At 42.9% G+C, this 12,652-nt stretch overlaps 1 protein-coding gene across 2 annotated transcripts in view; it reads left to right on the plus strand.

Annotated features, from left to right (window-relative positions):
• Positions 1-12,652, plus strand: part of LOC105476434 (ring finger protein 214) — a 63,263-nt gene that overhangs the window by 21,055 nt on the left and 29,556 nt on the right. The window lies entirely within an intron of this gene.

The following is a 12,652-nucleotide window of genomic DNA, read 5'->3' on the forward strand; positions in this document are numbered from 1 at the left end:
AGTGCTTTTCCAGTGCAGAACCTCTTTTAAGCTCCCTACCTTTAACAGTGACTTATTGTGTCCAGGTGCAATGGCTTATGCCTGTAATCCCAGCACTTTGGGAGGCCAAGGCAGGAGGATCGCTTGAGCCCAGGAGTTTGAGACCAGCCTGGGCAATATAGTGAGACCTTATCTCTTTAAAAAAAAAAATTAAAAAAAAAACAAAAAACGACATCAACAACAAGACAACAGTGACTCATTGAGAATGGCAGTAAGGCTCATGGTGACCTTGTGTTTTAAAAGACATAATTGATTTATATTTTCATAGATGTAGCTTTGGACAAGGCACGTAAAAACTGCAATATCAAACAATATTTTTCTTTTTAAAAAAAACTTCTCTGAACTTGCCTGATCAATTCGTAGGATAGAATGACAGGTACGCAGCAGATTAAGGGAGTTACTGTTCATTGGAAGCATTACTCTGGATGTAATATAAGAGTCTATGTTGGCTGGGTGCAGTGGCTCATGCCTGTAATCCCAGCACTTTGGGAGGCCGAGGGGCGCAGATCACCTGAGGTCAGGAGTTGGAGATCAGCCTGGCCAACGTGGTGAAACCCCATCTGTACTAAAAAAAAATTAGCCAGGCGTGGTAGTGGCTGCCTGTAGTCCCAACTACTTGGGAGGCTGAGACATAAGAATTGCTTAAACCCAGGAGACGGAGGTCGCAGTGAGCTGAGATCATGCTGCTGAACTCCAGCTTGGGTGACAGAGCGAGATTCCATCTCAAAGAAAAAAAAAATGAGTCCATGCTAAATTAAAATTGAGGCCAGGCAAGGTAGTTCACACGTGTAATCCTAGCACTTTTGGAAGGCTGAGGTGGGAGGATCACTTGAGGTCAGGTGTTCGGGACCAGCCTGGGCAATATAGTGAGACCTCATCTCTGCTAAAAGTAAAGAAATTTGCCGGGCATAGTGGTACATGCCTATAGTCCCAACTACTGGGGAGGCTGAAGCGGGAGCATCATTGATCCTAGGAGTTCAAGATTGCAGTGAGCTGTAATTGCAACACTGTACTCCAGCCTGGGTGATAGAGCCAGACCCTATCTCAAAAAATAAAACTGTCAGGTGCAAGAGGATATGTTTTGGAAAATTTTCACCAAGTGCTGTTGTATTTAACTACTTGAGAGGTATGCTTTGAAGTCCTAATAGCTTACATAGCAGTCAACAAATCTAGTATTCCTTAGGTGGAAAACAGTAAGCTAGGCTGTTGCAACATCCCATATTTTGACCATAGGTTTCAGTCCTTCTTTTTTTTTTTTGAGACGGAGTTTCACTCTTGTCGCCTAGGGTGGAGTGCAATGGCATGATCTCGTCTCATTGCAGTCTCCGCCTCCCAGGTTCAAGTGATTCTCCTGTCGCAGCCTCCTGAGTGGGATTACAGGCGCCTGTCACCACACTCGGCTAATTTTTGTATTTTTAGTAGGGATGGGGTTTCACCATGGTGGCCACATTGGTCTTGAATTCCTGACTTCAGGTGATCCACCCGCCTTGGCCTCCCAAAGTGCTGGGATTACAGGTGTGAGCCATTGCGCTTGGCCAGTTCTTCTGACTTTGTCTTATTCCCAATAAATTTACACTTTGACCATATGAAGATCTCTTTCTTGTTCAGTGACTCCACTCCATTTCCTCCGAGTCTGTCAACCCCCTGGAAGTATTTCTTTCCATAGCCAGCCTTTACTTATGGTCTATTACTGGAATTACTTGCTTACCATTACCATCAGTTCTCTTGGTGCCTTGTTCTTTTCATTTTATTTTCCTGTAGTACTGCAGTCCTTAGTCAAGTCAGCCACCTGACCTCTTCCTTCTTCTTTTTTTTTTTTGTTTTTTGTTTTTTGTTTTTTGAGACAGAGTCTCGCTCTGTCACCCAGACTGGAGTCCAATGGCGTGATGTCAGCTCACTGCAGCCTCTGCCTCCCGGGCTCAAGTGATTCTCCTGCCTCAGCCTCCTGAGTAGCTGGGATTACAGGCGCCCACCACCATGCCCAGCTAATTTTTTGTATTTTTATTAGAGACAGGGTTTCATCATGTTGGCCAGTATGGTTTTGAACTTCGGACCTCAAGTGATCCACCCGCCTCGGCCTCCCAAAGTGCTCAGATTACAGGCTTGAGCCCCTGCGCCCAGCCTACCTCTTCATTCTTACACTTGGACTGCTGAGTGCTGCTGGAGAAAATCACACAACTGTGTGTCTTGGGGCCAGAATACATTTATGACTTACAGCATCACCTGGATCCTCAGGGCTTCCTCTTCCTCGGAGGTCTATCCCAAACTTAAATCTCTCTTTCTAAACTTCCTGTCTCCACCATTTCTCTTCTTACCCTTAGCAGATGATCTTGTCTTTTATTTCTCAGAAACAAGATGTCATCAATGAAAACTTCCCTCAGTTTTCTAACCATCAGAGGCATTCATCCTTTCTTCCTGTCCTTGTGTCTGACTCTAAAATTCTACCTGTATGTGCATCCCACTCCTTTTTGCTTCTGCTATTTCTCCATAGATGACTTCATTTTTTCCTCTAGTATGTAAGCTGAATACTGGGGCCATCCTAAATTCCCCTCTTAGCCCTCTCCATCACATCCACTTTAATATGTCTTATAGATGCTCTGATTTTTATTCTTTTTACAATTTCACTGTCAGTATTCAATATAGTCTCTTGTTTTTATTCTTTAAATTAATTTCTTTTTCTTTGTAGAGACAGGGTCTCAACTATGTTGCCCAGGCTGGTCTTGAACCCCTAGGCTCAAGTGGATCCTCCCACCTCAGCCTCCCAAAGTGCTGGGATTATAGAAATGAGCCACTATACCCAGCCTCTTGTATATTCTTAATATTAATTATTCTTTCTCTCTGTCACTGTCAGTTCTCTTCAGTTTTCCTAGAGTACTGAGATGAGCTCCTCAACTTTCTTTGCTTCCTGCCTGCCTGCTTTCTCATTGTCTAAATCACTGCTACCATTGAAATCATTCCAAGATACAAATCTGATAATGTCATTTCCCTGCTTAAATTTTTTCATAGTTCTGTATAGTATTTAGGGTAAACTTTTAACCCTTTACTTAGTATAAGAGGCCTTCAGTTACCTCTTCCACATTTATGTCTCTAGGTATATCCTTACCACTTGCCCACACAACTGTCCTGGTTTATACCTAACTACTATATGCAGTATTCTGAACGTACTTAAAAATCAGCCTGTGCCACCTGCTCTAGAAAGCTTTCCCAGACACTCTCCTTCCCTCCCCTTCATACACCCTGACTGACTAATATAGCTAATCTTCCTCTTCACTCACCTAGCATGTTGTGTATACCACTATCATAACACTTCTTCGTGGCCTTTTTTGTTTACTTAACTGCCTCCACGATTATATAGTTAGCTGGTTGACGGCAACTGTTTTGATTAGCTATCACTGTGTAAAAATATACCACTGTAAAAGTTGATATCTTGAAACAATAGTAATTTATTATTTCTCACAATTCTTTGGGTGGATTGCTTCTCAGATGGATGGTTCTGTTGGCCTCGTTTGGAGTCATTCATGTGGCTCCAGTCAGGTTGTGGCTGGGGCTGGGACATCCAAGATGGCTTCATTCATATACCTGGCCCTTTGTGGGGAACTCCTGGAAAGCTGAGCTCAGCTGGAGCGTTGGGATGCCATACCTTTCTCATTCTCACTCTTGCCATGTAGTCTCGGGGCTTCTCCCTCTCCAGCAGACGAGCCAGATTTCTTCCATGGTAGCCCAAGCTCTGAGTTCCAAAGCAGAAGCTGCCAGGCTCTCTTAAGGCTTAGATTTTGAACCAGTGCAGTGCTAGTTCTGTGACATTGTGTTGGTTAATATGAGTCACAAGACTAACCCAGATTTGTTTTGGAAAGGACTACACGGAATGTGATCACTAGAAGGCTTGGTTCATTGGAAGGGTTCGTATTTGGAGACTTGCTACCACAGCCAGTAACACATTTCACTTTTTCTGCTTGGTATTATCGTAGTATCTTCTAGATATGGGAAATAATAAAAGTTACACAAATAAGAGATACATAATTAAAGATCTTTTAGAAATATTTAGGATGAATTGTAGGGAGAGACAGAGACTGGGACATCAGCTAGTACATTCTTGCAATAAAGTGAGCATAAGAATCATTATGGCCTGCCGCAGTGGCTCACATGCCTATAATCCCAGCTGTTTGGGAGGCCAAAGCAGGAGGATTACATGAGCGCAGGAGTTCGAGACCAGCCTGGGCAACATGGGGAAATCCTATCTCTACAAAAAATACAGAAATTAGCTGGGCATGTTGGCATGTGCCTGTAGTCCCAACTATTTGGGAGGCAGAGGTGGGAGGATTGCTTGAGCTCAGGAGGTCGAGGTTATAATGAGCCATAACCGTGCCACTGCACTCCAGCCTGGGCAACAAAGTGAAATCCTGTCTCAAAAAAATAAAGTAAAATAAAAAATCATTATCAGACTAGTGGTGGAATGAAACGAAATGGAAAGGAAATGGTTTCAGGAAGAGTTGTCTGATTATTTTGAGAAATAAAGCAGAAGAAGTCAAAAATAACATCACTGTTGGAATTCTTGTTGTCAGTTTTGAGGGTGAAGTCATACATTTGATGATATGGTACATTCAAGTACTTAGTAGGTCTCTGGAAATGAGAGACTTGAATGTAGAAGAGATGCTCTGTCTTGACTGGGAGTTGACTACATGGAGATGATAGTTACAATGGAAGGGAATTTTTGGTGGGAAAATAGAGAAGGGCTTAGTACTACACTCTGAGGTATACTTACAGTTTGGGAGTAGAAAGAAGTAGGAAAGACAAAAAGAATAATGAGAGAAAGAAAGGGAAGTTTAGAATAGTAGTATACATTTTCCAAAGGAAGAGGATGCTTAACAGTGTTAGAATCTGCAGGGAAATATAAATGAGAACCAAGTCTGAATAATAGCAATTGGCAATTGTTGAGTGTTGTGATGCTATTCGGTAATCACCTGGGATTTTTAGGCAAAGGAATTAAATTGCTAGATTTACTTCTCCCCTAATATTTTGTTATGAAAATTTTCAAACATTGAGAGAAGCTGAAAGTATTGTACATTAACACTCACCACCTGGATTCAACAATCAATATTTTATTACAGTTGTTTTTGTCAACCTTTCCATCTATCATCCTTCTATCTATTCATCAATCCGTCTTTTCTTTTTGAGACAGAGTCTTGCTCTGTCACCAGGCTGGAGGGCTTACTGCAACCTCCGCCTTCCGAGTTCAAGCAATTCTCCTGCCTCAGCCTCCCTAGTAGCAGCGACTACAGGTACCCACCAGCACGCCCGGCTAATTTTTGTATTTTTAGTAGAAACGGGGTTTCACTGTGTTGGCCAGGATGGTCTCAATCTCTTGACCTCGTGATGCACCCACTTGGCCTTCCAAAGTGCCGGGATTACAGGTGTGAGCCACCGTGCTCAGCCCCGTCTTTTCTTTTTTGTTCAGAGGAGACACCACATGAGGTCTTATTTTTTCTTTCTTTTTTTTTTTTTTAATCTGAGGTCTTATTTTTTTCATTGCATATCAGAATAAGTTGCAATCATCAGTAACTTCACCCCTAAACATATATACATGTACATCATTAATTAGAGTTTAATATTTATTTGCATTTTTGGGTAACAAAATTTATATGCAGTTAAATACACAAATCTTTTTTTTTTTTCACTTAACAAGTCCACTGGTTGAAAAATACATAAATCTTAAGGGAACCATTCAGTGAGTTTTGACAAATGTATGCACTTGTGTAATTCAGACCAGACCCCATCAAGATATATAAAATACATTACTGTTAAACCTGAAAGTTCACTCTTGTGCCTTCCCAGTCAGTCCCTGCCCCCACTCTCCCCAAACCAACCATTGTTGTGGTTTTTTACCATAGTTTAGTTCTGCATGTTCCAGAGCTTCACATAAATGGAATCGATCATACACCGTGTACTCTTTTGTATCAGAATTATTTCATTCAACAGAATGCTTTTAATATTCATGTTGTCCGTTTTTACTGTGTTTATTTTATTTATTTATTTATTTTTGAGAATGAGTTTCACTCTGTCATCCAAGCTGGAGCGCAGTGACATGATCTTGACTCACTGCAACTTCCACCTGCTGGGTTTGAGCAATTTTTCCACCTCAACCTCTCGAGTAGCTGGCATTACAGACGTGTACCACCACGCCCAGCTCATTTTTATATTTTTAGTAGAGACAGGGTTTTGCCATGTTGCCCAGGCTGGTCTCGAACTCCTGACCTGAAGTGATCTGCCCGCCTCCACCTCCCGAAGTGCTGGGGTAGTAAGCGTGAGCCACCACGCCCGGCTTTATTGTTGAATAGTGTTCCTCTTACTGATGTATTGGAGTTTGTTTATTCTCCTGTTGATGATCATGTAGTAGTTTTCAGATTTTGACTGTTACGAGTAAAGCTGCTATGAACATTCGAGTGCAAGTCATAAAGACTTCAAACATATCCTTTTATTTCTCTTGGGTAGATTCCTAGCAGAATCTGCTGGACTGTAGGTAGGTATATGAACAGTTTTATAAGAAACGGCCAGATATGCCTCCAAATTGCGTATACCATTTTACACTCTTGTCAACCGTATATGAGAGTTCTGGTTGCTTCACATCTTTGCTGTTCAAGGGCTTGCATAATAGTGTTTCATTGTGTGTGTGTTTTGTTTTTTAGAGATTGCAGATGGTTTGAATCATTGTAGTTTTAATATCCCTAATGACTCTGATGATGTCTCTTTTTCTATTTGCTTATTGGCCATTTGTATATTTTATTTTGGGAAGCATCTAACTTTTTTATCCCTTTTCTTGGGGGATTGAGTTTTTGACTTTTTATTGTTGTGTAGTAGAAGTTCTTTTTATATTTTCAATATAAGTTATTTGTCAGATATATGTTGTGTAAAAATTTTCTTCTGCCCTCTTACATGACTATTCACTTTTTAATTGCATTTTTGATGAAATAATGTCTACTTCATTAAACTTTTCTTTTATAGGTAGTGCTTTCTCTGTCTTCTCTAAGTTACCTTTGCCCACCCTGAAGTAGCAGAGATGTTCTCCTGTATTTTGTTTTTTTTTTTGTTTTTTTTTTTTTTTGAGACGGAGTCTCGCTCTGCCGCCCAGGCTGGAGTGCAGTGGCCGGATCTCAGCTCACTGCAAGCTCCGCCTCCCGGGTTCACACCATTCTCCTGCCTCAGCCTCCCGAGTAGTTGGGACTACAGGCGCCCGCCACCTCGCCCGGCTAGTTTTTTGTATTTTTTAGTAGAGACAGGGTTTCACCGTGTTAGCCAGGATGGTCTCGATCTCCTGACCTCGTGATCCGCCCGTCTTGGCCTCCCAAAGTGCTGGGATTACAGGCTTGAGCCACCGCGCCCGGCTCTCCTGTATTTTGTTATGGACACTTTATCATTTTAACTTTTATATTCATGTCTCTGATGCATCTCAAATTCTTTGATTTTTTTTTTCTCCCCCGGGAGGCACAACATTGGAATGTATGTTTGTTTTTTTACAGACGAAGTCTCACTGTGATGCCCAGGTTGGAGTGCAGTGGCTTTTCACAGGTGGCAGTCATAGCTCACTGTGACCTTGAACTCCTGGCCTCAAACAATCCTTCTGTCTCACCCTCCCAAGTAGCTGGAACTACAGCCATGTACCACCACACTGTTCAAATTAATTTTTGCATATGGTGAGAAGTAAAGGTTGAGGTTTATTTTTTCCATGTGGATATCCAGTTGTTCCAGCACCATTTATTGAAAAGGCTTTCCTTTCCCTATTTGATTGCTTGGCACTTTTGCCAAAAACCAAATGACGATATGAGTCACGTGTATGAATAGTAGGTCTATTTCTGAATACTATTCTATTGTGTTGATATACTTGTCTATATACTACATTACACTGTCTGCTGGGCATGGTGGCTCATGCCTGTAATCCCAGCACTTTGGGAAGTCAAGACAGGAGGATCACTTGAAACTAAGAGTTCGGCCGGGCGCGGTGGCTCAAGCCTGTAATCCCAGCACTTTGGGAGGCCGAGACGGGCGGATCACTAGGTCAGGAGATCGAGACCATCCTGGCTAACACGGTGAAACCCCGTCTCTACTAAAAAATACAAAAAACTAGCCGGGCGCGGTGGCAGGCGCCTGTAGTCCCAACTACTCGGGAGGCTGAGGCAGGAGAATGGCGTGAACCCGGGAGGCGGAGCTTGCAGTGAGCTGAGATCCGGCCACTGCACTCCAGCCTGGGCGGCAGAGCGAGACTCCGTCTCAAAAAAAAAAAAAAAAAAAAAAAAAAAAAAAGAAACTAAGAGTTCGAGACCAGCCTGGGCAACACAGTGAGACTTAGTCTCTATTTCTTTTTTTTTCCCTTTGTTCTTTTTTATTTGAGACAGAGTTTCACTCTTGTTGCCCAGGCTGGAGTGCAATAATGGTGTGATCTCGGCTTACTGCAACCTCCGCCTCCCGGGTTCAAGCGGTTCTCTTGTCTTAGCCTCCCGAGTGGCTGGGACTACAGGCATGCACCACCATGCCTGGCTGATTTTGTATTTTTAGTAGAGATGAGGTTTCTCCATGTTGGTCAGGCTGGTCTTGAACTGCCGACCTCAGGTGATCTGCCCGCCTCGGCCTCCCAAAGTGCTGGGATTACAGGCATGAGCCACTGCACCCGGCCGATCTTTGTTTCTTTATTACATTTTTTTTTTGTTAAATAATTTATATAAATAAAAAATTCATGCTGTCGTGATTGTGTTATATCTTTATCATAAGTCATGAAATCATATAATACAAGGTCTTCTACTTTTTTTCAAGACATTTTAGGTCCTTTGCACATTCTAGCTTTTCAGCATTTTCATGTATTTTTTATTTTTCTGAGACAGTGTCTCAAGGCTGGAGTACAGTGGCATGATCCTGGCTCACTGCAGCCTCGACCTCGTGGGCTCAAGCAATCCTCTCATCTCAGCCTCCATAGTAGCTGGGACTACAGATGCTCATTACCACACCCAGCTAATTTTTTGTCTTTTTTGTAGAGACAAGGTTTCGCCATGTTGTCCAGGCTGGTCTTGAACTCCTAGACTCAAGCAGTCAGCCCGCCTCAACCTCCCGAAATGTTGGGATTACAGGCGTGAGCCACTGCACCTGGCCTCATGTATTTTAGAATCAGTTTGCCAGTTTCTACAAAAAAAGATACAACTGGTAGGAACATATATTAACTTGGGAAAAGTTGACATCTTAACAATATTAAATCTTCTAATTCATAAATATGATACATCTTTCTGTTTATTTAGGTCTTTATCTCAGCAACATTTTATTGTTTTCAGTGTACAGATCTTGCACATTTTTCTTTAAACTTATTCCTAAATATTTTATGTTCTTTGATGCTATTGTAAATGAAATTAAGAATTTTTTAAAATTTTCAATTGCTGCTAAGTACAACTTATTTTTGTTTTTGGCCTTGTACCTGCTATTTTGCTAAATTTCTGTATCAGTGTATTAGTTGTTTTGTATATTCTTCAAGATTTTCTTTCTTTCTTTTTTTTTTTTTGAGATGAAGTTTTGCTCTTGTTGTCCAGGCTGGATTGCAATGGCACGATGTCAGCTCACTGCAACCTCTGCCTCCCAGGTTCAAGTGATTCTCCTGCCTCAGCTTCCCGAGTACCTGGGATTACAGGCATGCACCACCACACCCGGCTAATTTTGTATCTTTAGTAGAGATGGGGTTTCTCCATGTTGGTCAGGCTGGTCTTGAACTCCTGACCTCAGATGATCTGCCCGCCGTGACCTCCCAAAGTGCTGGGATTACAAGCGTGAGCCACCTTGCCCGGCCAAGATTTTCTACATAAACAATCATGGTATCTCTGAGTACACAGTTTTATCTTCCTTTCAAACCCTTAAGCCTTTTATTTCTTATAAATATTATTGCACTGACTAGGACCTCCAGTACAATATTGAATAGAAGTGGTAGAGTGAATATCTTTGCCTTGTTCCTGCTCTTAGAGGATAGGTCTTTAATATTTTACCATTAAGTTTGATGCTGACTATAGGTTTTTTGTGTATGCCTTTTGTCAAATAGAAGAAGTTACATTCTATTTCTAATTCTCTGAGACTTATTAAAATGAATGGGTACTTCATTTTGTCAAATGCTTTTTCTGCATATTTAAAAATTATTGGCTGGGCTCAGTGGCTCACGCCTGTAATCCCAGCACTTTGGGAGGCCGAGGCAGGTGGATCACCTGAGGTCAGGAGTTCGAGACCAGCCTGGCCAAAATACAAGAATTAGCCGGACATGGTGGCAGGCGCCTGTAAATCCAGCTACTCTGGAGGCTGAGGCAGGAGAATCACTTGAACCTGGGAGGTGGAGGTTGCAATGAGCCGAGATCGCGCCTCTGCACTCCAGCTTGGGCAACAGAGCAAGACTCCATCTCAAAAAAATTATCAAATGATTTTTCTTATTTATTATGTTAATACAGTGTATTACATTGATTTATTTTATTTAATTAATTTTTGTGTGTGCATGACAGAATCTCCCTGTGTCACCCAGGATGGAGTGCTGTGGCATGGTCTTGGCTCACTGCAACCTCCGCCTCCTGGGTTCAAGCGATTTTCCTGCCTTAGCCTCCCGAGTAGCTGGGATTACTGGTGCGTGCCACCATGCCCAGCTAATTTTTGTATTTTTAGTAGAGACAAGGTTTCGCCATGTTGGCCAGGCTGGTCTCGAACTCCTGACCTCAAGCCGTCTGCCTGGCTCAGCCTCCCAAAGTGCTGGGATTACAGGTGTGAGCCACTGCAGCACCTGGCCCATTGATTTATTTTTTCAAATGTTAAACCAACCTTCCATTTGTGAGATAAACCCAACATGGACGAGACATACTATTTTTATATGTTGCCAAATTCAATTTGCTAATATTTTATTAAGGACTTTATGTCTGGTTTTGTTTTTGTTTTTTCTTTTTTTTTCTTTTTTTAGTTTGTTTGGTTTTTGAGTTGGGGTCTTGCTCTGTTGCCCAGGCTGGGATGCAGTGATATGGTCATAGTTCACTGGAGCCTCAAACTCATGGGTTCAAGTGATCCTCTCACCTCAACCTCCCAAGTAACTGGGACTATAGGCATGTGCCACCATGCCTGGCTAATTTTTAAAAATTTTTTGCAGATACAGGGTCTCGCTATATTGTCTAGGTTGATCTTGAACTCCTGGCCACAAGTGATCCTCCTGCCTTGGCCTCCCTAAGTGCTGAGATTACAAGCGTAAGCTACCATGCCTGACCCTTTGTCTGTGTTTATTGAGGAACATTGTTGTGTGTGTGTATGTGTAATTTAAAAAATTTAATGGCCGCGCGCCGTGGCTCACGCCTGTAATCCCAGCACTTTGGGAGGCCGAGGTGGGCGGATCACGAGGTCAGGAGATCGAGACAATCCTGGCTAACACGGTGGAACCCCGTCTCTACTAAAAGTACAAAAAAATAGCCGGAGGCCGGGCGCGGTGGCTCAAGCCTGTAATCCCAGCACTTTGGGAGGCCGAGACGGGCGGATCACGAGGTCAGGAGATCGAGACCATCCTGGCTGACACGGTGAAACCCCGTCTCTACTAAAAAATACAAAAAACTAGCCGGGCGAGGTGGCGGGCGCCTGTAATCCCAGCTACTAGGGAGGCTGAGGCAGGAGAATAGCGTGAACCCGGGAGGCAGAGCTTGCAGTGAGCTGAGATCCGGCCACTGCACTCCAGCCTGGGCGGCAGAGTGAGACTCCGTCTCAAAAAAAAAAAAAAAAAAAAAAAAGCCGGGCGTGGTGGTTCGCGCCTGTAGTCCCAGCTACTCGGAGGCTGAGGCAGGAGAATGGCGTGAACCCGGGAGGCGGAGCTTGCAGTGAGCCGAGATTGCGCCACTGCACTCCAGCCTGGGTGACAGAGTGAGGCTCCGTCTCAAAAAAAAAAAAAAAAAAAAATTTAGTTATATCAGTTACTTAGGCCAGAGGGATGTTAAAAGCTCTATAGACCAGAGGGATGTTAAAAGCCCTTTCCTTTCCTTTCCATTCCGTTCCGTTCCGTTTTTGAGACAGGTTGTTGCTCTGCCACCCAGGTTGAAGTGCAGTAGTGCAGTAGTGGCACAATCATGGCTCACTGCAGCCTCAACCTGGTTCACGCAATTCTCCCACCTCAGCCTCGTGAGAAGCTGTAACTACAGTTGTGTGCTACCACGCCTGGCTAATTTTTATGTTTTTTATAGAGACGGAGTTTCAGTATGTAGCCCAGGCTGGTCTTGAACTTCTGGGCTCAAGCAGTCCACTTGCCTCAGCCTCCCAAAGTGTTGAGATTACAGGCATGAGCCACTACGCCCAGCCACTTTTTTTTCCCCTTTTTATTCAGTCAATTTTTGTTTCTTATATTTTGAAACTATATTATTAGATACACATATATTTATGATTGTTATTGTAGGGGAGGGAAAATGGTTTCCCTAAGTTCTTTGGCTGGGTCATTAATTTAGCTGACATGAGACAGATTAACAGGAGAGAAAAACTTTTTTTTTTTTTTTTTTGAGACAGAGTCTGGCTCTGTCGCCCGGGCTAGAGTGCAGTGGCCAGATCTCAGCTCACTGCAAGCTCCGCCCCCCGGGTTTACGCCATTCTC

Source organism: Macaca nemestrina, chromosome 12 (assembly GCF_043159975.1).
Source record: "Macaca nemestrina isolate mMacNem1 chromosome 12, mMacNem.hap1, whole genome shotgun sequence".
In the NCBI taxonomy this organism is placed as follows: domain Eukaryota; kingdom Metazoa; phylum Chordata; class Mammalia; order Primates; family Cercopithecidae; genus Macaca; species Macaca nemestrina.